Consider the following 15,153-nt stretch of genomic DNA (forward strand, 5'->3'; position numbering starts at 1 on the left):
CTCATAACCTTCATTAGCTGTTCCGGCTCTGACTTACTGAGTTGGATCTTTTAATTTCTTATTTAACTACTTTTATTAAATTTCAGTTTACAATATAAAATTAGTTAAATTTTTACAAAATGTAAAATAATTACACTGCTCACTTTAAAACTATGATTTTTAATCAAAAATTTGTTAAATTTCTACAAAGTATAAAATAGATAATAAAAATATGTTAATTCCAAATTCAGGCTTCCAAGTGCCTATATGTTCGGGTGGAGGACTATGTTATCCAAAATTTAATGACTATAGGCAACATTGTTTTTCAACAATGCGTAAACATACATATGTTCATGCAAATTATCATTATTTAGTTTCATGAAATATGATACAGGGTGATAATATTTGGTGACAACAATTAGAAAAGTGCTTCGGACATTTAAAGTGATTTGACACAAAATTCCATTTTGAAACTAATAGCCCTTCTGGGGTAATTCACATTTGTGCTTTAGAAAAAATTATAAAATTAAAAATATTAAAATAAAAGCTGAAAGATTTCAAATTTTATATTACACCCAAAGGGAATTCTTTTAATGTTTTGTGTGTTACCTTTAATTCTCAAATAGCCTGTTCTTCGTACATAAATCACATAAAATTCAAGTAAACAGCTATATAAAAAAAATATTTAAAAAAGGCCTATCTTCAAAATTTCCAATAGCCTTGCGTGCTAGAGGTAAAGAAATTTTTTTCCCATACAGCAATACCATTGCTCACTTTTATTCCATTATAACTGATGAAGTCACTTCAAATAATAAGGAAACTTTATGATGGTGTACAAGATGATTTGTGAACAGTCAAAAAATATTAGATAAGAAAGACATCCTACATTTTCTCAGACTAGCTAAGATTACAGGTCCACTCAATAATAATTCTATAATCTCAATAATTTCAAAATCCGGGTTAGATGGTAGCAACATTAGCTATGAGTTATGATGGAGCAGGTAACGTGATAAAAAAGGGAATTGGAGCTCAGATTAAAGCTTTTGCTCCATATGCAAAAGCAATCCATATGCACTGCACTTCTCATTACATGAATCTTGTGTTCATATACTCATGCAACATTTCTGAAATTCACAATATGCTGAACAAACTTTAAAAAAAATATTCAAATCGGCAAAAAATATTAGACCTTTTCCGGACAAGATAGATAGCCTATACGGCATTGAGGCGTACCGCCACTTCTATCACAGCTTTTCCGATATCACCGAATTTAAAGGATCCGAAATTCGATCGAAAGCAAGTCTATCGAAATACTGTTCATTGTGATTCTGTGTTTTGTTAATACAAAGCTGCATTTTAGCAGTACCTTAACTTGTCTAGCTCATTTTCCAACTAAAATCTCAGTTTTTCAAATTTAGAAAAGATTGTATATCACCGTTTTGCATCAGTTTGCGCTGATCATGTAAATGAAATTTGTGACATATAAAGATGATTTACCCTATCCGGTAACACATCGACGTATTTTCACTTAAAAAAACATCAGAGAATTGCACAATATCGGCAATGTGCATCTTCCTTTGTTCAAGTACACATTGATGTAAAAAAGTCAAAGGAAATTGACAAAAATCCAGTTTTTCTTACTCTTGTAAAAAGCGCCAAATAAGTGGGCGATTCTGCACTTCACACCCTAATTTTATATTTGCTGCGTTGTTTCAAACAGAGGATTAAACCAATTGTTTCCTTTTCCTAATATACTGTGAAAGCATCGATTTATCCGTTTATAGTTATATTTATAGTAAATTAATTGAATTCTGCTGCTATGCTCAACGATATATATAGTTAACAAAATAGCTCTAGACAAACGTTACGCAAATCAAACGACGCCAACTGTACTTTTAAATACGATGAAAATAAAATTAATAATCATGTACATACTAATGAGTGGATGAACTTTCGTTAAGTAACAATTACTGATGTAAAAAATTAAACACAAATATTAACACTTAATTAAATAGATAACCAATAGAATAGACTGATGCAATACATTAAAAGAATTTAACTACAGTTTATTATGAAAAACTTAATGCAGATAATTTAATTTTCATCAACAAAGATTTAACCGGGACATTGGTAGTACCGACAAACCGAGTGAAGTGCTAAAAAATAAATAAAACAATATAAATACGCAAATATACATTACCTGGAGCTGAAAGGCTCGGACTCCATTTCAGAAATTTTTATTTTTATTACACAAGTAAATTACAATATATATACTACAATACAAAAATTTTAATGGCAAGAAAAAAAGTATTTATTACAAAGATTATTTACAAAAATATTATATACAAATGTTAATAGTTAGTAAGAAAAATTAGTATTTATATACAAATGTTAGTAAGGTTAGTTATGTACGAAGATATTAAAGCTTAAATATCTGAAAAAGAATTAGAAAATTATATAAAAAAATATATCAAATACAAAGATAAAATATCTGAAAAAGGAATTAGAAAATTTATAAAAAATATATCAAATACAAAAATATTAAAGATTCTTAAAAAGAATTAGAAAATTATATTAAAAAAAATCAAAAATACAAAGATATTTAAGATTAAATATCTTAAAAAGAATTAGAAAATTATACAAAAAATATATCAAACAGAAAGCTATTAAAGATCTTAAAAAGAATTAGAAAATTAGATCAAATTAGACAATGAAAAATATATAGAGAATTTATAATCGCAAGAATAGCACCTAGATCCAACAAAGTTAAAGTCTAGTATGAGCTAAGGCTCCTCTAAACCTTAGCAGGGGGGGCCCAAGAGCGATGCGTAGTGCAGGGAGAAAATTATGCCACCTGCGCATGACGTCATGTGGGTGACAGTCGTTAGTTCTCGGCGTTTGTTTACATTCGTTGCATTTGATCTGGGATACATTTGATTTGTGTTGTTAATTTGCTTTTATACCTAGTCGGAAATGGCAAGTTGTGTTATAGCGTTGTGTCAGAATTATAGAAGGAAAACTAAAAGTCAAGGCATCACATACCATCGTTTTCCAAGTGATCGTAAGTTATGGACTATTCGCTGCAAAAGAGCAGATAATTTCAACATCGAAAATGCCAGAATATGTGCTATTCATTTTATCATAATTTTCCTTTTATGAAGGAGACTTATAGCGAGATATTTAATCTCAGTGTCGTGTTTACCAATAGTGACTACCTGAATGATTAGTTGATAAATTCGCTTATCCAAGTTAATTCACATGTTTTGGTTACTTTCTTTACATCCCAAAAGTAATTCTATGTATTGAAGCAATGTCTGGGTTAAGCATTGAGAACTAAGTAAACTGATACATGCTTCAGAAGAAAGAACAATTTCTCGACCACACTATGATGCAAACATCGATGAGCGAGCAACATATTTCCTTCAATGTTGTTTAACTGATGCATATGTCTGATGTAATTTAATTGATATAACTAAGTGAACTTACACATAGCTGACTCTGAAGGAAAACAAATCTGTGTATAATGCTAGAATACAAATAGCGAAAGAGTAAGTAGATACTCTTCAGTGTTATTTAACTGCTGCATATGTTTTAATTTTGATTCCATATAACTTGTTTTTAATTATAAGAGAAAGAAAAATAATTTAATATTGAACACATATTTTGAGTATAACAAAAGTATTTTAAGAAACAACCTGATAAAAATACATTAGTAATTAAAAATATTTAATTTGTGTACAGGCTGAATTGAAACTAAGATGTGGTGGTGTATTTAATTATGGCAAAGCACACTAGGGCTATCTGCGTAATAGGTGTGATGCCTTCTTGGAGGACTTTCTCAGGTAAACTGGCTCGTATACACATTACACATGAGGAAAACCACGAAAACGCCCATGCAGCCAGCCCGTTCGCGGGATTCGGACCGAACTACCAGTGTTCAGCGACTTTACCGCTCAGCTGCTGGTGGGCTGAAACTAAGATGTATGGCAAGTTTATTATTATTATTATTATGCGTATATGTCTAAGAAAATGTATTTTAATTGTTCCATTTTTAATGTATGGAAGGAAGAATAGGATGCCGATATCGAAGATTATTTACTATAGCAAATAATCACGTCAGGATAAATGTTATATAGAAATCTTGGGAGTGTAAGGGGTTATAAGAGTACTTTTAGATTATACTGAAAAAATATGCACTTCTGCTAAAATCTGAAGTGAATCAGTATGAAGTGACTTTTCACTTTAAAAAGAATGTGATAAGTATACTATTTAAAAGTATAATGACGGATATTAAGAAATTTGTACAATTTTATGGTATTTAAATATGAATTTGTTAAGTCAAATCTTTTTATATATATTTTTGCTTGAGATATGTAAATTAAACTGAAAATCACGATCATATCTTTCTCATGGAATGTCAAAGTTCATTTGTATTAAAAAAAAGTGCATGAGCAATGAAAATAAATAGAACAATACTTTTTTATTATGTTTTTACCATGGTCTTAGCAGTTATGCCATCATGTGTTCTGTTCAACAAAATTTATTTAGTGCAAACAATACTACGAAAAAATATTGAAAAATACCTTGTTTTACAATATTTATTTCCCTTAGTTAACTTAAATATCGTTTTTCATTTTCTAAGGCTTCCCTTTACGAAAAGAATTTAATGTTTATAATTATTTTCAGCATTCGTACGAATTCTATGCATAAAATAAACATTTTCTTTAACAAAATACTTAATCGGAAAGTATATACCCGGTATTTCCGGTGTATCTACCACATATAAAATGATCATTTTGCTTTAGTTTACATTTTTTCCATTACCAAAATCATGTAGCAGACGCGTCGGCCGATGCGTCCTGTCTCCCGGGTGACGTCACTACCAGCAACCAATGGCACGCTTTTTCCGTTCCTGGCCTAACCTTAGTATATTAAAGAACCTTGAAACCTTAGTATAGCCTTAGTATCATCCTTGAACCGGCAGGTTCGTTTCAACGGGCGCCTGGACGGAAGGGTCCTATCCCGATCGAGGGTGCGTCACTTTTCGAACTTTGTGAGCATAGTTGTTCGGCAGAGTGATTATGGGTCTGTAGGCAGAGTGAATGATAAGCAATAGATGACATACAGTCCAGTTGAAAGATAATTTGACGATACCTGCACTTGGGGAGAAGTATTCGGAGGCTAACTCCTAGGTTGAAAGTCGCTGCGCTGAGGCATAGAGGGCGGCGTCGATGGGCGGAGAGAAATCTTGAAACCTTTAGGTCATGTGGGTGGTGATGTCCAATGGGAGCAAAAGTTGGAATTTGGAAATAGAGCTGAGGGGTCTCATGCAAGCAGGTGTATTTTAATCACAGGTTAACGATAAATTCAAGAGTTTTTTTTTTTTTTTTTTTTTTTTTTAGTTAAAGATGTTGGCTTCCTCACATATTGTAAATAGAATTAATAGTTTTTCCATGGGTGTATCTGCTGCTTTTAATTGGTGTAAGTTATTTTTGAGAGTAGAAAAGAATTTAAATATGTTATTGTGGCCGAAAATATTATTGAGTTCTTTTAGTGTGGAGAAAATGTCGGTGAAAATCTTCGCGTTAGATGTAGTGTTGGGTGTCTGGTTTCTAGTGTCTTGTGTATTGTTGGAAGTGACTTGTGCGTATGTTCTGCCTTGTGTGAAATTTGGGGTGCTATTGCTTTGTGTAAAAGTGTGTTTTGGTGAGTTATTTGTATTTCTGTTTTTGGGGAATTTCTCGCAACCGCGGTAGGAAGCTGGATGATTTTTTTGGCAGTTTGCGCATGTGGGGTTATCTAATTTACCTTGTGTTGGGCAGTCTGTTGTTTTATGTTGTTGTGCGCATTTAACACACCTAGGTAAGAAGAAACAATTGTCTGATGAGTGATTAAAGCGTTGGCAGTTGTGGCATTGTGGTGTAATGTTTTTGTTGATGTATTTTTCAATTGTGATAATGAACATACCTAGGTGTGTTTCACTGTAGATTTTGTCGATGTTTGGTGTTGGCATGAGTTGTATCTGAAATAGTGGCATGGGTTGTTTGGTTTTGAATCTTGTGAGTTGTACTACTTTGTGTACATTGTATCCGAGGTGTGTGAGTTCCGTGGAAATTTCATGTGTGTCAGTGGTAATGGGTAAGCCTCGGATAACTACTTTAATTGGGCGTTTGTGCTTGGGTGTAATGATATAATGTTCGATGTTATGTTTTTGTAAGTCTGTGGTGAGTTGTCTGTGATCATCTGTTGTTGATGGTAGTAACTTGAGATATTCTCCACTTATTTTGGCGTAAAATGTAGCATTAGTCAGTGTAGCGAGTATCTTGATGCACTGGTTGTGTGTGGCGCCATTTATCGGCTTAACCATAATTGGTGTAGGTGTGCTATATTGGGGAAGTCTTGTATCTGGTGTTTGCGAGCTGTTAGTTTGTGTTGTGGGTTGGGTGGAATGAGTGTCAGGTTGCGAGAGTGCTGTGTAGCTGTTTTGGGTGGGTATACTGTTGGGTGCAACATTTACGGGTACCTTAGCAGTTTTGTGTGGTTTTTTGAATCCTTCCGTGTCGTCGTCACTGACTGAATTATCACGTGGTTTGCGTTTCTGTTGTGTGATTGGCTGTGTAATGCTTGCATGGGAAAGAGCAATAGTCAACTTACCCCTCAGCTGATCCAGCAGAGTCTTCTTCTTTTCTATCTCCTTTTTCAGAATGTCCGAATGATAGTCCGTGTCCGTGACTGGTCTGTTGGCCGATAAGTACCGGATGGTTCCGTAATAGGTAGTAATGCTCCTTTCTACTTCAACGATTTCTTGTCGGAGTGTAGCAATTTCCAGCTCCGTAAGAACGTGACCAGCATTGTCCTGGTCCATATCAGTGGCCGTCGCATTCGAGGTGTCCGCAACAGGATCCATACCTTTATCCGGTGGAACCGCTTCGCTACGGGGAGTCTGCTTAGTACGAGCCATATCGAGAGGTCACGATTTCGTTAAAACGAGAAAATGTGTATAGCCTTAGTATGAGCCGTAAAGCTTTTGCACTTCGTCGCGAAGTCAGTGGCGAACGGTCATGTGCCCTTTCTAGCCAATCAGAAAAATCAGTTAAAAATTACACTAAAATTTCATTGGATGGATTTGCACCGTTTGCTAATTGTAAATTTCGGCCCCCTCCCAGACCCGAAGCACTTGGCGACATAAAGTTCAAGCGTTTTCACTCTGCTCTTGTTAACAACCACTGATCAAGGAAACGTCGATGCTTGTCAAAATTCATGATGTAACCCCTCACAAAATTGATTCTGGCCCTTTTTTGACACAAAAAAATTTATAACACGTATAACACGTATGTGGTTGCTTTATAATGTACCCAGAAAACTTGCCACTTCACCACAATCACCAGACTTAAATCCTTTGGAAAATTTGTGGAATTCTTTGGATTTAAAAATAAGAAAAAGGAAGATTTCAAGCAAATCTGCTCTTAAGCCCTTATTGAAGAGTGGTCGAATACTGACCCTACTGTTACAGAAAATTTAATTAAATCAATGCCAGCAAGATTACAAGCAGTAATAGATGCTAAAGGAATGCATACTAAATATTAGTTATTTGAAATTTGCTTATATATTTTATTTCTTTTGTATTCATGCAGGTGTGCAAATATTTTTTGATATGAGATATTTTAATTTTGTTACAAAAAAGCATTGTTATTTATATTATTGTAATTTTTCTGTTTGTTTCGGATGATTAAACTTATTCTGATTTGGAAATACCAATTTTTTTTATTTCTTAATGCTTCTTTTTATGAATTGCAAACAAAAATGTAGGTGTGCAAATACTTTTTTTTACCCACAGTATGTTACTTCTTTCCATATTTCGATTCTACGACTCAAATGATGCCAGATTGCCAAGTTTTGTAAAAACTCGCACGGGAATTTTTAAAAAATTCGCTCTCAAAATTTTAGCTCCTCCATGTTAATTGAATTTAATATATATATTTATTAATATCTCTTTTTTATTAAACTTTTTGTATTTTTCCTTCCACATTTCGAAATTTAAGTTCATTCCAAATCAAATTCACCCATTTTTTATGATTTATTTGTTAATTTGTATTTTTTAAACAAATTTTATCAATTTTTCGAAACAAATTTTGAATTCTGACCTATAAAATTTTTACCATCATCTTAAAGTAGTTGTATTTCTAAGCATATCTACGAAAATTCGAGTTTTTTTTATCCAGAATTTCCTAAGATATACGTGAATTTACACATTGGGGCGTTTTGAAATTTGGCATATTTGCTATAAGCGATAATAACGCCAAATCTCATTTACGCACTTTGTTAAAATTAGTTGAAAGTAAGAACGATGACTTTTTCCCGCTCCTGTATAATTAAAAAAAAAGGAACGGAAAATAGATTGCAATAAATTAAGAGGTACTTACGTATTATCGCAACCAGGCCAAAATTCGCATAAATTGCCAAATTTGGCTACCCTACTTACGGCACCCCTACGTGTTATACGTAGTTTTGTAAAAAGAGCATGTGGAAATTCACAAAATTTTCCTGCATTTTCGTGCAAATTTTTGTAATTTATGAGAAAATAGCAGTGTACATGGATAAAGTCAACAGTGTGCGCAGTGCCATTTTTGTGCAATTCTGGGATGTTTTTTTAGGTAAAAATAAGTCGACGTGTACATGGTTATGGCGAATACGGTTTTCAATCAGTGCTAAAAGCAATAGCCAAAAGATTTCCGCCGAAAAAATAATTCTGCAACTTATTCAAATTCGAAACCGGAAGGGTTTAATTGCTATTTTATATTTTAAAACAAAATAATATAAAAAACTGTATTAAAAATTATCTGTAATTAATAAATGTACATTTTCTTTCTATTCATACTTTTTTACTCAAACTTACAAATAGCGCCAACCTGGTTGCGATAATACGTAAGTACCAATTAAGAAGTTCGCTGAGTGAATTAATCTTGGCTCAAACTGGGAAACAAAAAAAAAAAACAAAAAAAAAATGCTCCAAGGTGGATTTTTGAAATTTCTCCATAAATTTTTCACCAAAAATTAGAAAATTTAATATTAACTCGTAGAATAAATTAGAAAATTTAATATTAACTCGTAGAATCGAAATATAGAGGGGAAAAAAATTGGTACGTTATTTCAGAAAAAGTCCGATTTTGTGTCAAAATGCCTATGTTAGAGCAATGCTATATATAACTCTAATACATATCCTAAGTCGCGCTTTCGAGACATGAAAAACGCAAGTTGAATTTTGTCAATCGGCCCAGTAGAACAAGGTATAAAGAACTCCCCCCCCCCCCGCTTTTCGCGCAGTGTAAAAACGTATGCATGTCTGTGTATACACGCACACATACAGGCACCTACATACAGTTAAGTCACGAAAGTCTGCATACAGACTAAATTTTAAATTAAAAAAACACTTAAAGCATAGAAAAATGTATTTTAATCATTGCATTTTTTTTCTTCTATTATCTAAATTTGTAAGCTTAAATAAAAAGTAAATAATATCAGTGTAATACTTTTTACATTTTTTCAAAAATATATTTTGTCAAAAAAACTCAGAAATTCCCTCCAGTTAAGTCTGCGTACACTTTAAAAAAAAAGCAAAATATAAGTTTTTTACATTACTTCAATACTTTGTAGGATATCCTTTATTCTTCAAAACAGCTTGCAGACGTCTGGGCATTGACTGAACTAGTTTTTCAGTGTCATCCGACGTAAATTTCGCCCATTCTTCCTGCAATTTACTAATTAGCTTATTTCGCGACGTAATATTGTGTTTTCGAATTCATTTCTCCAATTTTGCCCACAAATATTTGATTGGATTGAGGTCTGGTGACTGTGGTGGAGTACGCAACTGTTTTGGAGTGTGATAGAGGAGATATTCCTTCACAATTTTAGCTGTATGTTTCGGGTCGTTGTCTTGTTGGAAAATAAAGGTATTAGAAAGGTTTAAATTTCGGGCACTGTCTCGTAGATTTTTCTTCAGAATATCCAGATAAACATACTTATCCATGACTTCATCAATAATGTGAAAATTTCCTACTCCTTTCGACGACATACACCACCATACTACCACACCGCCAACTCCATGTTTGACAGTTGGATTTAAATTTCTCAGATTCAGTTCTGTTCCTGGTTTTCTCCATACAATAGGGTGGTCATTAACTTTAAATATTGTACATTTACTTTCATCTGACCAAATTACATTGTTCCAGAAGTCCTGCGAAGAGTTTAAATATGTTTTGGCAAAAGCAATTCTTTTCTTTCTATTTGTCTCGGAAATGTATGGCTTAGACCTAGGTTTGCGTCTATGATATTTGGACTTTCGCAGCACTTTTCGTACAGTTTCAGTAGAAATTTCCTTGTTGCTAGTTAAAAAAATGTCTTTTGCAATGCTTGCAGAAGAAAGTTTAGGATTTTGTTTAATTCGTAAAAGAATTTTTCTTTCTTCTCTCTGCGTTAGCTTCTTCGGTCTCCCACATCTTGGTTTTACAGCAAGACTACCAGTGTCAAGATAGTTTTGAATAACTCTTTGCACACTAGAAAATGGTTTTCTAATGGTTTTACCAATATAACGAAGAGGTTTACCTTCATCTCTCAATTTGATAATTAGTTGTCTCGTAACTAAAGGAATTTCTTTATTGGTTGTCATTTTCGTCAAAGAAAATAGAAATAGCAACTTCCAATCAACGTGAAATTTGCTTCGGAAGTCAATGACCTTCAAAGTGTAACCTTCTTTGCATTCTCAAGTTTGAAGTTTAAAAGTTAGATAAGAAATCCCCTGCCTCCTTCGCGTTGTACGCAAACTTTATAGGCTTTAATTTCTGGCCACTTATCTTTTAAAAATTAGTGTGCATAAATTATTAGATATGAAAATATTACAGTTAAATAATTTCAAAGTCCCTTATTGAAACTAAATATTTAAAAAGTAAAACTTTAAGAAACTACCCTTTTCGCACCTTAAAATTTGGATTTGATACTACTTTTCTTGATGTACGCAGACTTTATTGACTAACTGTAAGTCCGCACATACATATACACATATAAGCACATACATAGTATGTATGCCTCTTAAAGAGGAGAATGAAATTCCGACTTTTCCAGATTTTCCAGGTGTGTTTTGAGAAAACTCCAGTCTATTCGCATAGTGCGTGTTGGCTGCGCTGAGAAGTAAATTAATTATAGTACCATTTGTAAACACAAAAGTTTGTCAATTGCATCAGAGGCATTATATAATAAAATCCTGAAAGAATTATTATTATAGCTATAATAGGAGCTGTTTTCTCCACTGAAGATTGAGATTAGAATCTGCCCGATCTGGATTAAAAAACGAGTTTTTTTGCAGACAGTTTGCAGCTAAACGAAATAAATAAATCTATTTAATGATATTTTAAAATAAATTCAGGTATTTTATATTTATTTAGCAGCATACATAAACAAAAATATGTGCATTAAATTTCCTGATAGTATGTCATCATACTGCTAGATTTAGTTTCAGAATTATGCCAGAGAAATTTGCCTAAATTTGAAAGTATTGTTAACTAATAATAAATAAATTTAGAGGATTTAAACATTAAATGCTATAAATAACATTAAAATGAAGTTAATTACTTAAAAATTGAATTACCATAATCAATGATATTTTGGCGAATATAGTCAGATTAAACGATTACTATTTTTACTGACTGATTACGATTTTTTATTTTACTGCAAAATGAAAAATAAGGCATTTATTAAAATGAAAAAAAAAAAAAAAAGTTTAAAAGATTTTGCGATAAAATCCTAGTCTTTGCTACGGCCTTGGTAGAATTTTGAAAACTGCCGCCAACACCAAAATGACCGGTTTACTGCCCAACATCTTCTTAAACAGAGACTAAGAGACAGAAAAAGGTAACTGTTGTTACTGCTCATCATAATATCACCAAATCCTGCGTGTACCGTACATGGAGGTTAGAATAAACTAAATATGTATTGTTAAGATAAAAAAAACTTCTCTGCAACAGAAATGGCTCCGTCTCAACGTTGAGGGAAACAGCTCCGTATGCGCGAAATATCTGTCGCCGGAGCTCGCGAAATTCAAAGGTCAAGTTTATCAAGAGTACATAAAACGAATATCGTTTTAAATTTCCTTTAAAGGAAAAGAAAATAATTTTTGTGCGAGTAAATTAATTAATAGATTAGCTATTTTGAGCAAAAAAAAAGTACGAAAATCCGAGTATAAATTATCACGAAAGTCTAAGAACATCGCGGAAAGGGAAATTCTGGCCGTCAGGTTCCGTCGCCAAATCCCCTTGGCATTCTTTTCCCTTGGCGAGTTTTTCCCTCCGCTTTCTACCGACACTCTAGCAAACTGATTTACATTACGTCTATGGAACCTTTCTTTCTTTACATAGACATTCTTACATTAGATCAGAGTCCATGGTACCGTATATTAGGATTAAACCGATTTTGTTGCATACGAGAATGGAAAAGTATTTTCTTCAGTTCAACATAATCTGCACAAGCGAGTCTTTAGGATTCTCGCGGTTCGAAAACTTGCTTTGCCTTTCTAAAAGACAATGCGAAAATTGGCTCTACGCCAGCTGGCCGAATGACACTCATCCATAATAATGACACTCATCCGATACATAAGTCGCCAACAAAGTGATCGTTTCCAACATTGGCGCAAAACTCGCTTTTTGGAGGATCACCGTATGACATAGCAAGCCCCGGCACTGCGACCTGCATCACAGCCAGCACCACCGGCCCAGGCTCTAGCCCCAACTCCTGAGGACTGCAGCTGTACCGACACTCTCCGTTGAGTATTCCAGATCTCATCTGAGTTCGGAATCGACCACAAAACCTTACTACAAGCCTTCAGAAATGCCCTGCCTCAGCTACGGACAGTCTCCACCGGACCTGAGCGAGCATTTTTTATCTACGAGGCCTACGTTGGACTCCTCAACTAAACCAGCACGTTCAACGATCCAAATAGAGATGAAGAGCTACTGATTTCGTTCTGGAATGCCAACGGAATAAAGAACAAGATCCACGAAGTCCGGGATTTTATTAATGAGCACCACATGGACCTCTTCCTCGTACAGGATTGTACATCTGGTTGAGGGACTTAGCGCGAACATCGCGAATTATGTTATGCTACCGAAATGATAGAGAGGTATGCATCAGTGACACTGTTCGTGCTAGTGGCGGTACTAGCATATATGTAAAACGCTCATTAAAGCATTCTAGAATACCCACGCCACCACTGGAGGCCCTAGAAGCGACAATTATTCAAATTCATATTCAAAATTCCCCCCCCCCCAATAGCAGTAGCGTCCTGCTATATGCCTCCGAGACAGGGACCTGCCTTTCTCTCTGATCTCAGAAAATTAAGTGGTGTAGCAAATAACCTGATTATCGCAGGAGACTTAAATGCCCGTCATAGAAGTTGGGATTGTGTCAATGCCAACAACTATGGCGATAAACTCAAAATTTGAGCTCAGGACGCCCGTACCCAAATTATAGCGCCGAACTCACCTACCCATTACCAGTTTCCTGGGGGGTTAGGTGCTCCTTCCATTATTGATTTGGCTTTATTTAAAAATATTCCATTAGATTATTCGATCAAAGTGATTCCGGAATTGTCCTCTGACCATTATCCGGTTCACCTCACCCTTAAAACTACCAAAATCAATCAAAATTTACCGGCGCAAGTCTCGACTAACTGGGACAACTTTCGGTATGTTTTGGAAAATAGTATTCTCCCCCCTATCAAAATTAACGATAATCAGGAGGTTGACTTAGCCATTGGCAGGCTCAACCAAACCCTGGGAAGTGCGTTCACGGCTGCTTCCAAACCCAAATTCAGGCCTAATCACTATAAATTACCTGACTTCATTAAGGATAAAATCAAAATTAAAAACCGTCTTCGCAGAGATTGGCAAAACACACTTTTAGAATCCTTTCGAGTACAACTGCGAAGAATCCAGAATGAGATCAAGTCTGACGTTAAAAAGTACGCAGATGATAAATACTCAAATTATCTTAAGTCCTTAAAGACTTCTGACAATAGCCTTTGGGTTGCTAGCGCACGGCTTCGCAAACCTAAACATGACATTCCCCCCCTAATGAGCACGGTCAATGACCGGATGGCATTAACAGATACTGAGAAGGCTGAACGCATAGCGGACAGTCTTCAAACACAATTCTCATTAAACACTGGACTCATGTTCGATACCTGTGCAACGCACACGCATGAAGTCCAACACCAAGTTGAAGAATTTCTCTCCTCAGATACACATTCTGAGGAACCCATTACCACAACCATGACTGAGATTTCTGCAATTGTCAAAAATCTCACCCCTGCAAAAGCACCTGGCCTTGATAGGATTTCTAATCGCATGATTAAAAATTTGCCTATTAAATTCATATTTTACCTAGCAGTTTTGATTAACTCAATGCTAAGGTTAAAATATTATCCTAATAGCTGGAAGAATGCTTTAGTCATTCCTATTCTAAAACCTGGTATGGACCCAAAGTCCCTCAAAATTACAGACCGATCAGCCTCCTGTCTTCACTTAGTAAAATCTACGAAGCTATACTGCTTAGATACCTAAATGATTTCTGCCGAAACCGAAATATTATTATTCCTCAACAATTCGGTTTTCGCGCAAAACACTCAACTCAGACCCAGCTACTGAGGGTAGTAGAAATCATTCACACAGGATCTCGCAGTGGAAAGCCTACAACTATAGTCTATTTAGACGTAGCAAAGGCTTTCGACAGGTGTTGGCATATCGGAATTTTATTCAAGCTCATGCGACTTGAAATTTCGGCTGATTTCGTGCACATAATGCACTCTTACCTCAATAATCGTACCTTTTCTGTCAAAGTTAAATATTCTGTTCTTCTCCTCGGCCTATCCTGGCGGGGGTGCCTCAGGGAGGAATTCTTAGCGCTACGCTCTTCAACTTGTATGTAAATGACATACCACAATCACCAAGTGTCGATCTAGCCCTTTGTGCGGACGACACAGCCATCATTTCTCAGCAGCCAACACTTAACGCCACTCTCAATCACCTTCAACTTTATTTAACAGACTTGGAGTCCTGGCTCATTACCTGAAAATCAAAATTAACGTCGCAAAAAAGTGCCGCCACCGTTTTCTTTTCCAGAAAGAGG

General features: G+C 34.8%; 1 protein-coding gene and 1 long non-coding RNA gene across 20 annotated transcripts in view; one reads left to right on the forward strand and one right to left on the reverse strand.

Moving 5' to 3' along the window:
* LOC146994994 (uncharacterized) overlaps positions 1–15,153 on the reverse strand; it is a 183,782-nt gene that overhangs the window by 124,334 nt on the left and 44,295 nt on the right. The window contains exon 1 of one of the 10 annotated variants that reach the window (XM_085825012.1): positions 2,180–2,215. The exons of the other annotated variants lie outside the window; for them this stretch is intronic. The gene's annotated coding sequence lies outside the window, so the exon portion shown is untranslated. Of the gene's footprint in view, positions 1–2,179; positions 2,216–15,153 lie in introns of those variants that run through there. 10 annotated transcript variants of the gene reach the window in all.
* The window catches only part of LOC146994996 (uncharacterized), a 96,209-nt gene that overhangs the window by 47,522 nt on the left and 33,534 nt on the right, over positions 1–15,153 (forward strand). For 3 of the 10 annotated variants that reach the window (XR_015043425.1, XR_015043428.1, XR_015043430.1), the window contains exon 3: positions 3,721–3,960. The exons of 5 other annotated variants lie outside the window; for them this stretch is intronic. This is a non-coding gene — a long non-coding RNA (uncharacterized LOC146994996). Of the gene's footprint in view, positions 1–1,062; positions 3,528–3,720; positions 3,966–15,153 lie in introns of those variants that run through there. 2 more of the 10 variants (XR_015043431.1, XR_015043426.1) reach the window with 2 other exon arrangements.

The sequence above is a fragment of the Stegodyphus dumicola genome, chromosome 10 (assembly GCF_044657685.1).
Source record: "Stegodyphus dumicola isolate Sdum_Otavi_A_Nest chromosome 10, ASM4465768v1".
Classification (NCBI taxonomy): domain Eukaryota; kingdom Metazoa; phylum Arthropoda; class Arachnida; order Araneae; family Eresidae; genus Stegodyphus; species Stegodyphus dumicola.